The following is a 16,664-nucleotide window of genomic DNA, read 5'->3' as shown; positions in this document are numbered from 1 at the left end:
TGTTTAGTGGAAGAAGCAAGTGGTGCAAAAATGCGTATAGAAAGATTCTATTTAGACAAAGGTCAAAAACAGGCAAACTATATATTTTAGAACTACATACATATATGACAAAACTGTAAAGAAAGGTAAAGATATTATTACCACAAATATTAAAATAGTGGGGAAAAGAATGAGATGAGATTAGAGAGAGAGTGGACAGATGTATACAGGACCTTGCTGAGGTGCTGGCAAGGAACTAGATCTCAACACAGGTGGTGGGTACTAACTTCATAATTATTCTCTAAAGAACATATATATGTTTGATAACAGAGTATTAGAAAATTAAAACAGAGTATATAAACAGAGTATATAGAACAGAGCCTTTATATACTCTGTATGACTTTCTTTACAACAAAAAGTAAATTACACACTTTTTGAAATGAATTCAACTTGTAATTTTCAGTTTGCTACAAAGAGTGGGATAAAAAAATGGGAAGGGGAATCATACTCAAACAATTATGCTACAGCACTAATATAATGGTTTTGTATTCTTATTCAACTGATAGTAAGTTGTGCATGAAAGACTGCATGTTTTATAGAGACTGAGGACTATACTTATTTATTCATTAATCTGTGGCATTTGTTTAAAACCTATTGCATATCACACACAGTGTTAGGGACCAGGGATGCAAAGGCCAGCAAAACATGACCATGCTCAGGAAGAGTGTACAATCTGGTGGCTAAGACTAGTACCTTTCCAATTTTGCCAAAAGGACAGTCCCTCCCTGTTTTTCCCACCCTTCTTAGGTAGAGGTTCTGACACTCTCCTCCTGTTGGCTCTTACTCTCCAATTTCCAAGTCAGCTATCCTGTTGGGAGTTCTATTGGCAGCCTTGGGGCCCACTACTTGGTAAAGTCGGGAATTGATAGTGCTGTCAGACTGGGAATCCAGCAGGTCAGAGTGACCCTGGGCTCCTTACCCCTATGATATTGACCAAGTCCTCTGTCTTAATTCTCAGTTTCCCTTCCTAGCATTGGCCTTGAACTCTTCCTGCCAGCTGCGTGGCCCACTGACTGTTGCCCTACTTTGAGTTGAGCAATCTCCTAGCATGTGGACCCTCTGTAGGAGCCCCAAAAATGGCCCTCAGTATCTTTGGCTGGTTAAGCTACCTATTGCTGATACCCACCCTAATATATCTACTGACTGCCTCTTTCCTTTTCTCATTGAGGCTCAACCATCCATCTGGTTAAATCACCCAGTTTTAGACATGCCAACTTTTCACTTTTTCCAGCTTTCTCCTGAACAGTCCTCATAGGCTTTGCTCCCCAAACCTTTAAAATCATCACAACAATGTAAGAAAAATAACAATAGAGGTGCCTACAGAATGATAATAAAGCACGAAAGAAGCTTGGGGGTTGAGGCTGCAGGCAGAGGGAATAACCAAGTTGAGTCTTAATCAGAAATTTCCCAGCAAAAGGGACAAACTTTTTCAAAGGCATACAGATGGAAAAAAGCCTGACATGTCTACAAAACTGAGAAATTTTGTACATTCAGAAAATGATGGGAGATGAGAATAGAAAGGTAGATAAGGGGCAAAAGAAGAAAAATCTTGAATGGATTGCTGATAAAAATCTACCCAATTTGGCATGCATTTATTATAGTCTGGTCATAAAAAATGATGAGCTGACCTGAAACAAATCAATGCACTCTGTTATTTGGGGATTAGTGTGGGATCACCCACTCTTGATTGGCTCAGCTTTCAATGAACTCTGAACACTTTTAGCACTATTTCAACCATCCACATCATTTCCTTTGTTAGGTGATAGAAGCAGGTAGAGCCCCTGCCCATTTCACAGTGAATTTAATGAACTTAAGGTTACAAAGTAAAGGGAGGAGCACATTTAGATAAGTTCAATAAGTTATTGGTATATATATGTAAGTTGAATCAGGAAAAAAACTGATCCTTTGGGAAATCTCTCCAGAGGTCTGTATACTTTATTCTATTTCTTTAAGTATAGGACAGCTCCTCTTGTCCTATAGAAAAGACAGCTGTTCAGGGAGGGAGGTCTTCAACAGGGACAGTCCCAGGTGAAATGAGGACTGGCTGCTTTATTGGCTTAACCATAATGAAATTTGGCTCTAACTCTCCCTGGCACTGTTGCAGTTCACACTATTCATTTTGATGGCCTCCTGGTTGCCAGAACCTTTTACTGCCCAGTGACCCACATGGCCAATAGTGAATAACTAGAGGCATATGGGCCTGTTCACTTCTCTGTATTACAGACATGCTGACTCAACCAACCAAAAAAACTTGGTGCAGAACAAAATGAGAAAGGGAAAGACATTAAGTCAGGGAGTAGGCACAAAACTGAAAGCTCTTGAGATGAATATAGAGTGGCTATAATAATACTAAAGGGAACAAAATATCTTGAACTACTAATTTTGCCAATGACTCTCCTTACCATTTTACCCCATTTCTACTTCTCTCAGAATGAGATGTACATGACTGGAGCTGATGAGAGCAATGTGATTTTGAAGTCCCATTATACCGCAGCAAGCCTACCATCACGTTTCACAAACTTTTTGCACCTCAGCTACCACCTCGGAAGGAACCCTGCATCCTAATGGCTTCACAGTCATCGGGTTTGTTGGTAACAGCACTTGCTTCATTGTCCCTTGTTCTCAAACAAAAGGAAAAATAGTTGAATAAATGACTTCTGGGGGCAGTCTTTGGCCTAAAGTGACCATTCTAGGACTGTCAGACCTTAGGAATCACCCCTGGCCTCCTGTAGATCACAATTATGTATTTAAATCATCAACAGATTTAACTAGCACAAGTCTGTTGAGTACCTATCATATCCTCTGTGCTAGATTACACAAGGCAAACTGTGAGGGATTCAGATTTTTCATCTATCAAATGAAGATAATCCCATCTCCCAGAACGGTACTTGAATAATGCAATAAACATAAGATACTTACCTCAGGGCCTTGACACAAAACCAGGGCTCAACAGTCATTCCTGCATTTACAGCAAGACAGAGATGAGTTGGTATATTTCTCATCCCTTAGGAACTCACAGTGTAAATTGTGCCTGAAATCACCTCAATATTCCAGAATTATTATGAACTGGAAGTGAAATATGGTTGGACAATACATTAAGGATTCTGTTCAGGTAGAAACTTAATTCTCAGTAATTCGAGGCTGAAAACCCCTGAGAGCTTTTTTCTGCACGAATTCTAGATCCTAACTCTTCCATCACCTTTAGGTGTTAAATGAAAAGAAAAGTGTGGAATATTTTTAAGTATAATAGGTTTGTAGGGATACCACAAGAGTGCTGTCAAATGACTATAGACATGAGTAACAGCTCTGACCCAAAACACTTCATAATTTGTAGAAAGTGTTTTTAACTTCTATTTATAAAAGAGAGAAAAAGAGAGAGGCAGAGAGAACAAAGTTTCCTGGCATGAGGTTATGTTGTGTTCACTGCAAGCAGTTACTACAACAGACAGGCAATTGATCCCACTCAACTTCTCACTGACAGAGCAAGTGCCACGTGGGAGTCCTTCATGCCAGAGAAAACTTGCTGCCATCAATTGGCCCTTCTTATAATTTTCAATGGACTTTTAATCTTTACGCTAAAGAAAGTGGCTTTATCTTGCCATTGCTTTCTTCCTCTTTTCATTTTTTAGATTGTTTTTAATGTAAGACCTGATATGCTAAATTGCTTGCAATATTGAAGTTTGACTGGGAAATAGGGGTAAGAACTAATAGGAGTGTTCAATCATGCTAGACATTGAGTGAGGGAGCTCGGGCACCAGGGATAATGGTGATGGAAACAGCAGCTTTGACAACCAGGTAGGATGTTCCCTCTTTGTCCATAATTGTGCCAGAGAAACTCATCTGGGTTTCTCGATGAACCCATTGCATGCTGCCTGAAATCAAGCATGTTATCTTCCATTATAATGAATGCTTGGTGAATAAAAGTATAAACCACCTTATAGCCGGGGAGCATCTCAGAAGACCTAGAGTACTTAAAAGATGTCCTAAACCTCAGAAGAATAGTTTGAATTATTAGCACATCCATGAAGCCACATTTTTCCCTCTAAAGAATATGTGACTGATCCCTTCCCCTACATCTTTAACAACTGACCTGGGGTACTCTGTTGCTGCTGTCTTCTCTCACTTAGGAGCCACACTGTTGTCCCACTTACCCAGCTACTCTCCTCCCTCTGTAGAATCTTTCACCTCTTCCCTGGTATCTCTGTACCTGAAGACATAGAATGTGCCTTTAGTGCAGAATGTATAAGGATATAATTGTCTATATTAGGAAAATATGGAAAAGGGGAAATTAAGTAATGACTATCACAAGAATATATACATGACTTTTAAATACAAATAGAAGTTTATTTTACTTTTGTACTTAGTCCCTTCTGAGAGTATTTTTTTATAGAATGATTTTCTATAAATTGAAACTCACCTGCAATGTTTTTTCATTGACTCCCATTACCTAAAGAAACTTGACAATGCCAGGTAGTAGCATGACATCTCAAGAATTAATATGGTAAATATTTGCCCAAGAACTACTTCTTTATCAAACAAGGTATTAACAGAAATATGGCAATAAAATTGGTCCAGGAACATATGTTTAATATGGTCCCTTGTAATGACTGTTACAAAGCATTTTCATTGAATTGGCCCTAAGTAGATATTCCTGTATATACACATGACCTGGTCTTGGAAATTGCTATGAAGGTCAAAGTGCCTGCTAGCTTTCATACCTCCCTGCCCTAAAAGGAGCAGATTCACATCATTTTTGTGGTTTGCAAAGCCATCTACTTAGACTGCATTAATTGTATTACGATTGGATTGAGGATTAATGTGCAAATCAATAAATCAATAGCTGCCCAGTAAAAATGCTGTGTACTGGATTGTGACTGATTGACCCTATCAGATCTTCTCTTTTGGGGGAAGATGAAGGTATCAGGAGGGGGAAAATAACTGAGTATACAACAAAATATTTGGAGCCACCATGGGTGCAAGAAGAAAAAGTTATATCCTTGTAATAATCCCCAACATGCGAGGTCACTAGGCCACCTGATGCAGCTAAGCTCAAATAACATGATTGTTTAATTTTTTCATATCCTAAAATGTTCCTAATGAGGGTCACTATGTGGCCTACTGTAGGCAGCCTGCGTGAAGGTCCCCAGTCATCCCACCTCTGGACATTCACTCTCATGTGTGATTCCTTTCCCTTGAGTGTAGGCTGGGCTGCATGGTTTACTTCTAATAAATAGAATATAGCTGAAGTGATGGGATAACGCTTCTGAGATTAGGCTAGAAAAAGACTGCAGCTTCCATCGAGAGTTTTCTCTCAGATTGCATGCTCTAAGGAAAGCCATGTGGTGAGCAGCCTTGTGGTGAGCAGCCTTATGGTGAGGCTCATATGGTGAGGAGCTGCTGCCTTCCATCACCAGCCCCATAAGTGAGCTTAGAAACAGATCCTCCAGACCCAGCCAAATGTCAGAGGACTACTGCTGGGCTTGATACCTTGAGCGCAGCCTCCTGAGAGACCTGGAGCCGGAATCACACAGCTAAGCTGATCTCAGATTCCACACCCACAGAAACTATGAGATTATAAAGGTTAATTGTTTAAAGCTACCATGTTTGGGGGCAACTTGCTATTCCGAAATAGATAACTTATTTGTAGGGATAGATTTATACAAAGGTTGATAAATTATAGACCACAGGCCAGCTACCTCTTTTTTACGTTAACTTGTTTATTGTAAAATATAACATATATACAAAGCAAAGAAAGAAAGAAAAAAGCAATAATTTTCAAAGCACACTTCGACAAATGGTTATAGAATAGATCCCAAGAGTTTGTCATGGGCTATCATTCCACTATCTCAGATTTTTCCTTTTAACTGCTCCAAAACATTGAAGGCTAGAAGAGATATTGGTATAATGATTCAGCAGTCATACTCATTTGTTAAATCCTATTTTCTCTGTTGTACCTCCTTCTTCTCCTTTGAGCCTTCTCCCAATCTGTAGGGCTCTTTGGGCAATGCCTATTCTGAATTTTTCATGTTGAGAAGGGTGTAAACATTAAAGGATAGGAGGATGTAATTAATTGATAATCTTGGAGAGGCTCGTCCCTCTGGGTTTCAGGATTTATTTGACCTAGGAACCCTCCAGGAATTATAGGTTCCAGGAGAGTACACTCAGTGTATGAAACTTTTATAGAGTCTCAGTTTGAGCCCTAAGTGTTCTTTTTTTTTTTTTTATAACAACTTAGCGAAATAAAATTCCAGTTTATTGTTGGACAACAGTCTTTCACACATACATCAAACAGACCAAAGAATAAAATAAAACAGCAACTTCATAGACCAAACGAAAAAAAAAAAAAACTTTATCTTTGGCCTTTTCAACCATCCCATACAAACCAACTACTTATAGTATAGCTAAGTACATACACAAAATAAGTTATTGGAATGCTCGGAATAAGAATGTATTTTTTTGTTGTTTTTGATTTATTTTTACAAGGTCGTTTTTCTTCTTTGAGATTGTAATAAACATGGTCACACCACAAGTAAAGTCAGAAGTAGGACAGAGAACGCTCCCAAGGTTGGTTAAAAATGGCTGCCCCCTAACAATATGTAAAAAATACATAAAAAACGTAAGTTAAAACTACAAAATTTTATTTTTTTTAAAGTACTTTTAAGAAAAAAAACAGGGCTTTGGAAGTCTGGGTTCCCCCCGTTGCAAATTCACGTTGTGGTTTTGGTCCGGTGGTGGACAGGGCGAGTCACCGGCAGATGGCGCTGCCCGCGGTGGGCAGGAGGACAGCCTCTCGACTCCAAGGGGACCTCATTTAGATTCTGAGACCGGAAGTGGAGGCTGAATAGCTCATGGCGCCTTGTGGGGTTTTTCGTATTTTTTTTCTTAAGTTTGTTTCCTTTTTTGCTGTCTAGTCATCCTCACTGGTCTTCGGCTTCTTGGTGTCCACATCACCCTTCTCATCGGCTCCAAGGGCCGGTTTGTCCATAGCTGCCTCAGCCTCATCTTCATCTCCATCCTCTTCCTCACCATCTCTTTCTTCCTCCTTCTCTTTCTCCCACCTTCTTCCTCTTCATCTACCTCATTGTCAGCCTTATGTTCCCCTTTTCCCTCGTAAGAGTTCCCATTAGCAGGTGCGTCTCTTCCATTCTCCGCCTCTTCAACAACTTCCTTCTCCTCCTTTAAATCCTTGGTGTTTATTTCGGACCTAGTATCCACGTCTGGTCTGACCTGGTGGGGCATCTGGTAATCCAATGCAACGGACTAAAAAGAAAGTGAGAGCTGGAGACCATGGCGATAAAGCTGCCGGTGTCCCCCGCACAGCCCACCGGGAACAATGCAGAGGTGGCTTTTCCTAGCAGCCTGTGGGCCCCAGGTGTTCTTAAGAGTCAACAGGAGTGAGGTTGATCTGAGTTTAGCAGACCATGACAATTAGCACTATCTAACTGAAGCTTGCATAAGAGAAGCCTCCAAAATAGCTTCTTGACTCTATTTAATCTCTCTTGGCCACTGATGCCTTAATTTATTACACTTCTTTTTCACCTTTTGATGGGGTAATGATGTGGCTTGCACGTGCCAGGGCCACCCTCATCCCCAGAATCCATGGCCCGCTTGTCAGGACGATTTATCACCCCTCCATGTCAAGTCCCAGCCACCTCGTTTTATAAATAAAGTTTTATTGGAACACAGCCATATCCTCATTTATGTATTGCTTTCATACTACAACAGGGTTGAGCAGTTGTGTCAGAGGCCATATGGCCTACAAAGCTTTAGCTATTTACTGTATGCCCTTCAAGGAAAAAGTTTGCTGACCTCCTGAATTTATAGAATAAACTTGATTTGAAATGACCAAATAATACTGATTTTGATATCAAATCTAAGTAATTCCATTTCTTCTTTTTACAGATTAATTAGCTATGGTTTTCAGAGGTAGATGGCCTGTCTAGAGTCAAATAATTTAAAAATTTGCTGGACAAGAAATTCCAGTTTCCTACCTCCCAATCAGTGGTCTCTTCAATATACCACACTGTTCCTGAAGATGAGCCAGGAAAATCAATATGTTGTTTACCATGTTTCCTGTTACCATGTTATTTAAATAAGTGACTGCAAATCCCTTTGCTTGCTTTCATAACATAATAGTATTTCTAAAGTGCTGTCAAAGTCTTAGCAAATTACCATATTACTTGATATATTTAAGCTCATTCAAAGGTGTATGAAATGTCTCTCACAGAGAGACCCATAGAAAAGGTCACTGAAAGGAATTATTCAATTTAATTTCATTATTTATACTCTTATGAGTGATTGAAAGCAAATGAGTGCAAACAACTCAACTTCCTGTGCCCACCGCAGACATTGCTAATTAAATATAGCATTCTTTCCTACTGAGCATAAATGCAGTGTTAGACTCTTTCTCAGCGCAGTGCTTTAGGAAGCTACCAGCACTCAGTTAAAATTGGCATCTGAATTGAAACTCATATGCCTTCCCTAATGTAGATAATGACATCTTATCTTTATATATAAAACATTGATATAAGTTGACTTTAGATCCCTTTTTAAAACTGGTGACTGAAGTACTGAAAGAACATACCTTCCATCTATTTAACTCTGTCAGTAATAAGGCATAGATGTGAAGGACAGGCTAAAGGTACAATATGTTTAATAAAGGACTGTGATTGTGGCTTACATGGACTCCACAGTGCAGCTTTAATGCAATTTCTTCCATGAAACTTTCCCTGATGTGTGACCATATGTCCTTGTTTACTTGAACAGTTTGATACAGTATGCCTTGTATCCTTCCATTATCATTAACTCTACCACATTTTATTCTCACTGGGGTCTTGCTCTGTATGAGAAATTATATGGTCATTTCTATTGATGACTCAATTTGGAAATGGCCTTTCCCTCCTCCAAATTTAATAATTCTCATGTGACAAATTATTTAACTTATCGAATAGCTATTTTTAGTTATAATTTATGCCCCCACACCCCACTTCCCAGTCTAAATTATGAATTCCTTGAAGGAAGTTGTTTTTCAACATACATGGTTACTAAAATAGATAAGTAATGGCTCTATTCCCAATTAGTCTTTTAACCTAATTTCTTACATATACTAGAGACAAAGAAAGCATTTGTTGAAATAATGACTGTTTGAACTTGTAGGATCACTAATAGCTAAGACTATCCTTTATTCACCTTGGTAAACCTCAATGAGGTACCAAGCACCTTGGACATCATAGGTGCTTTACAGATGTTATTTGAATGAATGGTTACACAAATGAATGAATGAATGCTCATAGTACAGTCTCTAACCTCACTGTTCAATTTTTCCCATGTTCACAACACTATAGAAGAGTATACTGATAAAAGTTCATCAATTGAAATATCAATTTCTTTATGTACCAAACAAGAGCAACATATGCCACAGGGCACAATCCTTTCTTCTTTCCTGGTCCCTTTGAGAGCTTGACTGAAAGAAGGCTAAGTCTCCCTGTCTGTGTATCTTGGTATGGTTATTAATAAACACTGGCCCAATGATGTCCCAAGACTGAGGCAGAGCATGGAGCAGATGACCTCTGTCACATGAGAAAGCACACGATGAGGCCGCTGACATTCCCTCCTGGTGTCTAGGTTCAAACGGCTTTCCCCCTGGACAGTACCTTTCTGCATCTACAAATGTCTGGGTTTGAGCTGGCTTCCAGCTCTGAGCTGAATTGTACTGGGCTATGGAGCTGTGCTGGGCTCTTCTTTCAAGCCTCCAGCTAATTAAATTAAACTTCACTCACTGCAGAAGGAGCTCCACTTAGCCGACGTCAGATGTAATCAACCATAGATGAATTTCACATGCTGATGATTTAAGTCCACAGCAACAGAACAACTTGGCACCATCACCTTGCCAAGCTGATATTTGAATATAACTACTACAGTGGGAAACAACTTAGAGCCAGAGATCACTCTTTGGGCTATCCATTCGAAAATCAGCTAGTTCTAGAACATGAAGCATTTTATTTCATCTGTAAAATAAAATGAAAGGACTGAACCACACAATCTCCAAGTCCCAGCTATGATAGTCTACAACTCTGAATCAAAGGAGGCTCACTGTATGTTCCAGACTTCATCTTTGTTGCAGCTCCTTAGGGGGTTGTAACAGCTATTTTCAGAATCTTTCTTTTACAAGTTTGTGAAAGAAGGAAATGGGGTTAGACACGTGAGGTTCCATCTCTCTTGAGTAGTAAAAACTAACTGGAAAGAGGCTATTCTGAATAATCGCCACTTTCCTCAAGCCTCTATCCTGCCAAAAATCCTCTCTCTCAAGAGACATCTGCCTCCTTCCTCACCAAGAAGAATGAGACAACCAAACAAAACTTCTCCCAACTCCTGTCCTTGCGTCAACAACTGATATGTCAGCATCTACCCTCTCCTCCTTCCCTCAAGTCTCACTTAAGATATGCTTATTTTTCAGTGAATGGTTGCCTCTGTTGCCTGGATTCTGAATGCCTTCCCCTCCTAACTCCAAAGAATGATACTTTACTGATTATTCTTACTCTTTCTTTTGAAACTTTCCCCCCTTTAAAATTGTTCTAGTATAAAGCTATTGCAGCCATGCTTTAAAAAGTGAAACTTGAAAACATAAGATGTCTTTTGCTTGCTCTTAGGAGTAGATCAGTGCAACCGTCTCAGTGCGTTGTCCTGGGAGAAATTGTCATAGTATGAATATCTAAGCCAGCTGTTCTCTTGAGCAGGTTATTTTTTTCATATCGTAAAGGCATTGAACCATATAATCTATCCTGCCTGTTATTATATTGATTCTGGAATGTTTAGAGATAAATCCATGGCCTAATTCTAGCACTCTAATTTGTATGCACTAATTTTTGCAAAAAGGCCTCATCACTGACATAAACTTTTCTCACCTATCCTCACTTTCATTTTGTTCCCTCTTATCCATATGTTTCTTATTTTAAATTGTTGTATCATGTGAAAATAAAAAATGCCATCTTAAGTCTCACCTGCAATGAAGTGTGGTAAAATCCAAACATGTAAACAAATGAATAAATAGCTCTTCCAGACCCCTTTGTGCCAGTTTGAAACTGTCATGTACCCCAGAAAAGCCATGCTCCTTAATCCTCATTCGATATGGTTGGGTGGGATCTTTTTTATTGTTTCTATAGAGATGTGATCCACCCGTGGGTGGTAACTTTTGATTAGATGATTTCCATGGAGATATGTCTCCTCCCATTCAAGGTGGGGTTGCTTACTGAAACCCTTGAAGAGGGAACCATTTTGGAAAGAGACAACAGAGCCCACACAGCCAGAGACCTTTGGAGATGTAGAGGGAAAACGCCCCTGGGGAAGCTTTATGAAACGAGAAGACAAAGCTAGCAGACTTGACTATGTGCCCTCCCAGCTGAGAGAAAAACCCTGAACTTCATCAGGCCTTTCTTTGGAGTTAAGGTATCTTTCTCCAGATGCTTTAATTTAGACATTTGCATGGCCTTAGAACTGAAAACTTGCCACTTAATAAATTTCCTTTTTAAAAGTCCTTCCTTTTCTGGTGTATTGCATTCCAGCAGCTTATAAACTGAAACACCAAACACCTAAACAAGTGAATAAACACTTCTTCCCTTATTTAGAAATATATATGAAAAATATAAAAAGGTTTCTTGAGCCATGGACATAAAGTCCAAATATACAAGAAAATAAGACTAAAATATGCATTGGAATAATCTTAGAAAAGTGTTTTTTAGATTTGAGCTTTCATATTGTTCACAATAAACTTGAAATAAGGTGATTTACTAAAAGTTGTTGCAGAAAGATGCTGTGACAGCTTAGCTGGGAGACTTAAAAATAGGAAAGACAAGTACTGCATAGACCATCTTCACTATCTGTTCATATAAAAAGTATCAGTAATGGGCTAGGCAACTAGTAAATTTAAAATGTGATTTTTATCTATATGCTGACCTAGAATCTATGATCATGCAGGAAGGTACACAAATGATAGAATTAAGGATAAGTTTTTTCCATTATAGCAAAATCCATGGAAAAGTGATAGAACCAAATTATTGAACAGAAGAGTTAGACATAATTACAAAACTGAAAGTATTATGGGTCACATGGATTTGGTTTGATTTTGTCCTTCTAATATTGGACTATGAATGCCCAAAATGCTTGTCATATTTTCATAGTCAATGGTTAGGTCTTTGAATAAATGGCAGTTATTGTCATCATTATCTTAAATCTTCTTATATTAAATGCCAAGCACTGATCCTCCATTGACCTTACTCCCTCATCTAACATACTCTCCCTTCTGCTCTCTACTACCCAGGGTTTTTTTTTTTTTTTTTTTTTTTACATGGGCAGGCACCAGGAATCGAACCCGGGTCCTCTGGCATGGCAGGTGAGCATTCTTGCCTGCTGAGCCAAACTACCCAGGTTTTAAGAACAATCTTAGATTCCCTCCCCTCTCCTATTGAGCCATTCCAGGGGGAAATCATTAAATGTGTAAGTGATTCTTAGAATGATTATTCTGATGACAATGTGCAGAATTAATTTTTGAAGTAAGGTTGAAAGAGACTAGAAGCAGAAAGATAAATTGGTTATTTACTATAGAAATCCAGGTTTAGGGAACCAGAATATTAGAGGTAGCATTTGACTTTATTTTGCTCAGTATTATATGTCTGCATATCTCTCTCCTCACCATGAACTCTTAGAGGACAAAGATTCTATCTTATTGCTAATTTGGATCCCTTGTTTCTACCACTGTGTCTAAACATAAAAGGCATTCAATAGATGTCTGCTAGAAATTGAAAAAATAAATGATTGAATAAATAGAAAAATGAGACTCAAAAGAGGCCATAGTGACTGTTTTAAATTTTCTCCCTTTTTTTTCTGTTTTCTCAATCATTCAGGGAGAAGTTTAAAATCCGTACTTGAAGAGGAACAGGACCGTTTTGTCATCTTGATCATCATCACTCTCCTCCAAACTTTGGATGTGCTCCAGGTTGTTGATATTCCTCATAAAACCTGCTGCCCAGAACTGAGCACAGACTTCAGACACGGTCTGAACAGAGCTGTGTCTAGTTGGAGCATCTCTTTCAACAATCTGGACACACTGTCCCTTTTTAATGGAGCCAAGATAGTTGGCATATTTTTAACAACCACATCATGCTTTGCTTCATATGAAGCTTCTATCCAGCTAACACCCTAGATTATTTCCACATTGACTACTGCGAACTCAGGTTTCCAACAGCTGTAGTTTACACATTTTTCATACCCTAAACTCTAAGTGCATCCCTGTACATTGTCATGGTGTTGTGTTAGGCTGGCATTCAATCCTTTTGAAATAACTTTGACTATCATAGTCCTCAGTGTTATTCCCCACTCCCTAGCATTGTAGCTTTCATTCAATAGGCACTTCTGAGTCTTACAGGGTACTGAGCGTAGTTGGTTGGCCCAAGCTTCCCTGAACTGTAAATCTTTTTGAAAGGATAGCAGAGAGGTGACATTCATCGTACTCAGTTTTCCATTTTTAGACTCATATATAAAAGAGGCCTAGGACGGGAGATAGGGTACAGTCAGAGTGATGAATATCTCATGCTTTCTCTTTCATGATGAATCCTTATTCCTATATAAGGCATGATTTTGCCTCTATAAATTCAACACCAAAGATGAATCCTTTTTTCAAATTTCTTTTTCAGTCATCTCCCTAATGTCTCCTTAAGGAGATCTACCTTCTCTTCAGCTCACCCTGAATCTGAGGCAATGTCTTACCAACATTTTCACTCATGAACTATTTTTCAATTTACAAAGAACTATCAACAAATATGATCCCAGTTGAATCACAATTTATCTCTGAGATACACAGGGCAGGTAGGCACTTTTCTACTCTCCTCAACTAATGTCTTTCTGCTACTTATGTCACTGTACAGCTTAAGTCCTATTATAGCTTTCCAACTCATTAATAGTAAAAGCTAAAATCCACACAATGGAATACTAGGTTCCATATGACCTTCCCCACTAATTATCTCTGCTTAATTCATTCTACTCAAACCACATTAGCTCTTTCTCCTTACTGCTCCCTCTGCCTGGAATAATCTCCCAGATTCCATATAACTTACTCTTTCACTTCCTTTTGGTAGCTGTTCAAATGTCACCTTGTCAAAAAGACCTTCCCTAGATCCCTTTTATTATGCTTCCATAGCAATCACTCCTTACTCTCCTTATTCTGCTGTATTTCTTTCTACAGCTTTTCTTACAATCTAGCAAACAATGCATTGACTAATTAAATTTCTTTACTGTGTGTCTCCTAACACTAGATTTTAAGTTTCATTAGAGAAGGAACTATTTTTTTTTTTGTTCTCTGCAATATCTGAGTGCCTAACACAGTGCCTTGCCCAGAATAAGTGCTCAATTAATATGTTGACCATGAATGAATATAAATATGAATGAGAAAATGGTTAAATTATGTGACTAGGGTGGATCTAACTTAGAATCCAGTTCTTCCCCTTTCTAGTTCCTTCATTCTTCTACTATGTTCCAGTATTTTCCATAATCATGTTCAGCTAATTACCCAGGAACTTACTAATTCATTTTCCTGATTCCAGTATTCTTGACTCCAAATTAATTATTCATGTTACCTCCAGATTAATCTTCTGAAGAATTACTCAAATATTCAATGGCTTAAGACTTCCATTTCTGGAAATAAAAAGTTTAGAAGTCCTGATAATCATCCCACCAAAAAACAGTTTAAAATGCTTAATAAAATATAAAAATAAAATTCAAATGCATTGCAGAGCTGGAAGAAAATCAGATCTCCTCAGAGTTCAAATATAAAGAAGAAACAGAAATCCAAAAAAGTAAAAATTTTCTGCATCCACTAACTCCCCTGAGGACTTTTCCTATTCCTAGTGCCTTTGAATTTCAGTTTGATGGTCTTGTGAGGCTTTGGGATAGGAAGCAAAATTTATGGACTAGCAAAAGTGAGGCGTTTACTGGGAATGCTCCACAAAAATCCAGGATTTCAAAGGACTGTATCATCAACAAAAGAGAGTCTGCAAAAAATTAAAAATTAAAAACCCTATTTTATCAAGTAGGCCAACAAAGAAACTTTGTTTACCCCAACCTTGACCCAAGATGTAAGGGGGAAATATTCCTTGAGAAACTGTTACCATGGCCAGTCTTCACAGGTTTGTACCCCAAATTTGTGCTACCCCATGGTCCAAAAATCCTCATGCCAATAATACAACTTGAGTGATTTCATGTTGATAGTGCCCTAGACATTTGGCAAGAAGCAAGAGAGCATATTTTCAGTCCAGGCCTGAAAGAAATATGATAATTCAAGTTTCAAGGATCACGGGCTCACAAGAATTATAAAACACAAAAGGAGAAAAAGCACCACGAACAAAAGTCAGCAGAAATAACAAATAGTGGAATCAGACTAGCTGATATAAAAGAAGTATAATTAATGCCTTTAATAAAACTTTTTATTTCAAGATAACTATAGATTGACATGTGGCTGTAAGAAATACCACAGAGCAATACCATTTGCCCTTTGCCCAATTTCTCCTAATGATAATGTCTTGCAAAACTATAATATAATATCATAACTGGGATATAATCCATCAACCTTGCTCAGATTTCTCAGTTTTATCTGTACTCATGTGTATTTAATTCCGTGGAATCCTATCACATGTACAAATTTGTGTATCTACCACCTTAATATGGTTTTAGAAATAAAGAACATACCCGAACTATGAATAGTAACAAGAATATATTTTAAAAATTGACAAAGTACACATAAAAAAGAACAAAATAGAACTTTAGGAGATGAAATGTATAGTAGTTAAGATTAAAAATGTATTGATCACGATGGAATATTATGCAGCTGTAAGATAGAATAAAGTTATGAAGTATGTAACAACATGGATGGACCTTAAGGACATTATACTGAGAGAGATTAGCCAGAAACAAAAGGACAAATACTGTATGGTCTCACTGATATGAACTGCATTAGTGAATAAACTTGGAGAATTTCATTGGTAACAGAGACCATCAAGAGATAGAAATAGGGTAAGATATTGGGCAACAGGAGCTGAAGGGATACAGATTGTGCAACAGGACTGAATGTAAAAACTAAGAAATAGACAGCACAATGCTACCTAACTGTAATACAATTATGTTAAAACACTGAATGAAGCTGAATGTGTGAATGATAGAGAGAAGAGGGCTGGGGGTGCAAATGAAATCAGAAAAAAGATAGACGATAAAGACTGAGATGGTATAATCTAGGAATGCCTAGAGTGTATAATGATAGTGACTAAATGTACAAATTTTAAAAATGTTTTTGCATGAGGAAGAACAAAGGAATGTCATTACTACAGGGTGCTAAAAATGGATGGTAATTAATATTTTAAAATTTTAACTTATGTGTGAGACTAAAGCAAAAAATGTTTATTTGGTACAAAATTTATATTTTGACTAGGGCATTTCCCAATATAACTTTTGTAGACAGCTTAACTGAACACCATAAGTACATGGAACCTTACTAGGACATGAGATTTTGTTGGTTTGTCCAGAGTGATGCCCCGATAAATCCCAGAATGATTTGAACAGTGAATAAAAAAGCATTTGCAAAG

The 16,664-nt window shown here is 38.1% G+C and overlaps 1 protein-coding gene across 1 annotated transcript in view; it reads right to left on the bottom strand.

The window, feature by feature from the left end:
• PAPPA2 (pappalysin 2) overlaps positions 1-16,664 on the bottom strand; it is a 321,183-nt gene that overhangs the window by 242,504 nt on the left and 62,015 nt on the right. The gene's annotated exons all lie outside the window — the stretch shown is intronic.

Source organism: Tamandua tetradactyla, chromosome 4 (genome assembly GCF_023851605.1).
Source record: "Tamandua tetradactyla isolate mTamTet1 chromosome 4, mTamTet1.pri, whole genome shotgun sequence".
NCBI classification, from domain to species: domain Eukaryota; kingdom Metazoa; phylum Chordata; class Mammalia; order Pilosa; family Myrmecophagidae; genus Tamandua; species Tamandua tetradactyla.
This window is presented reverse-complemented; position numbering and strand designations above follow the sequence as displayed.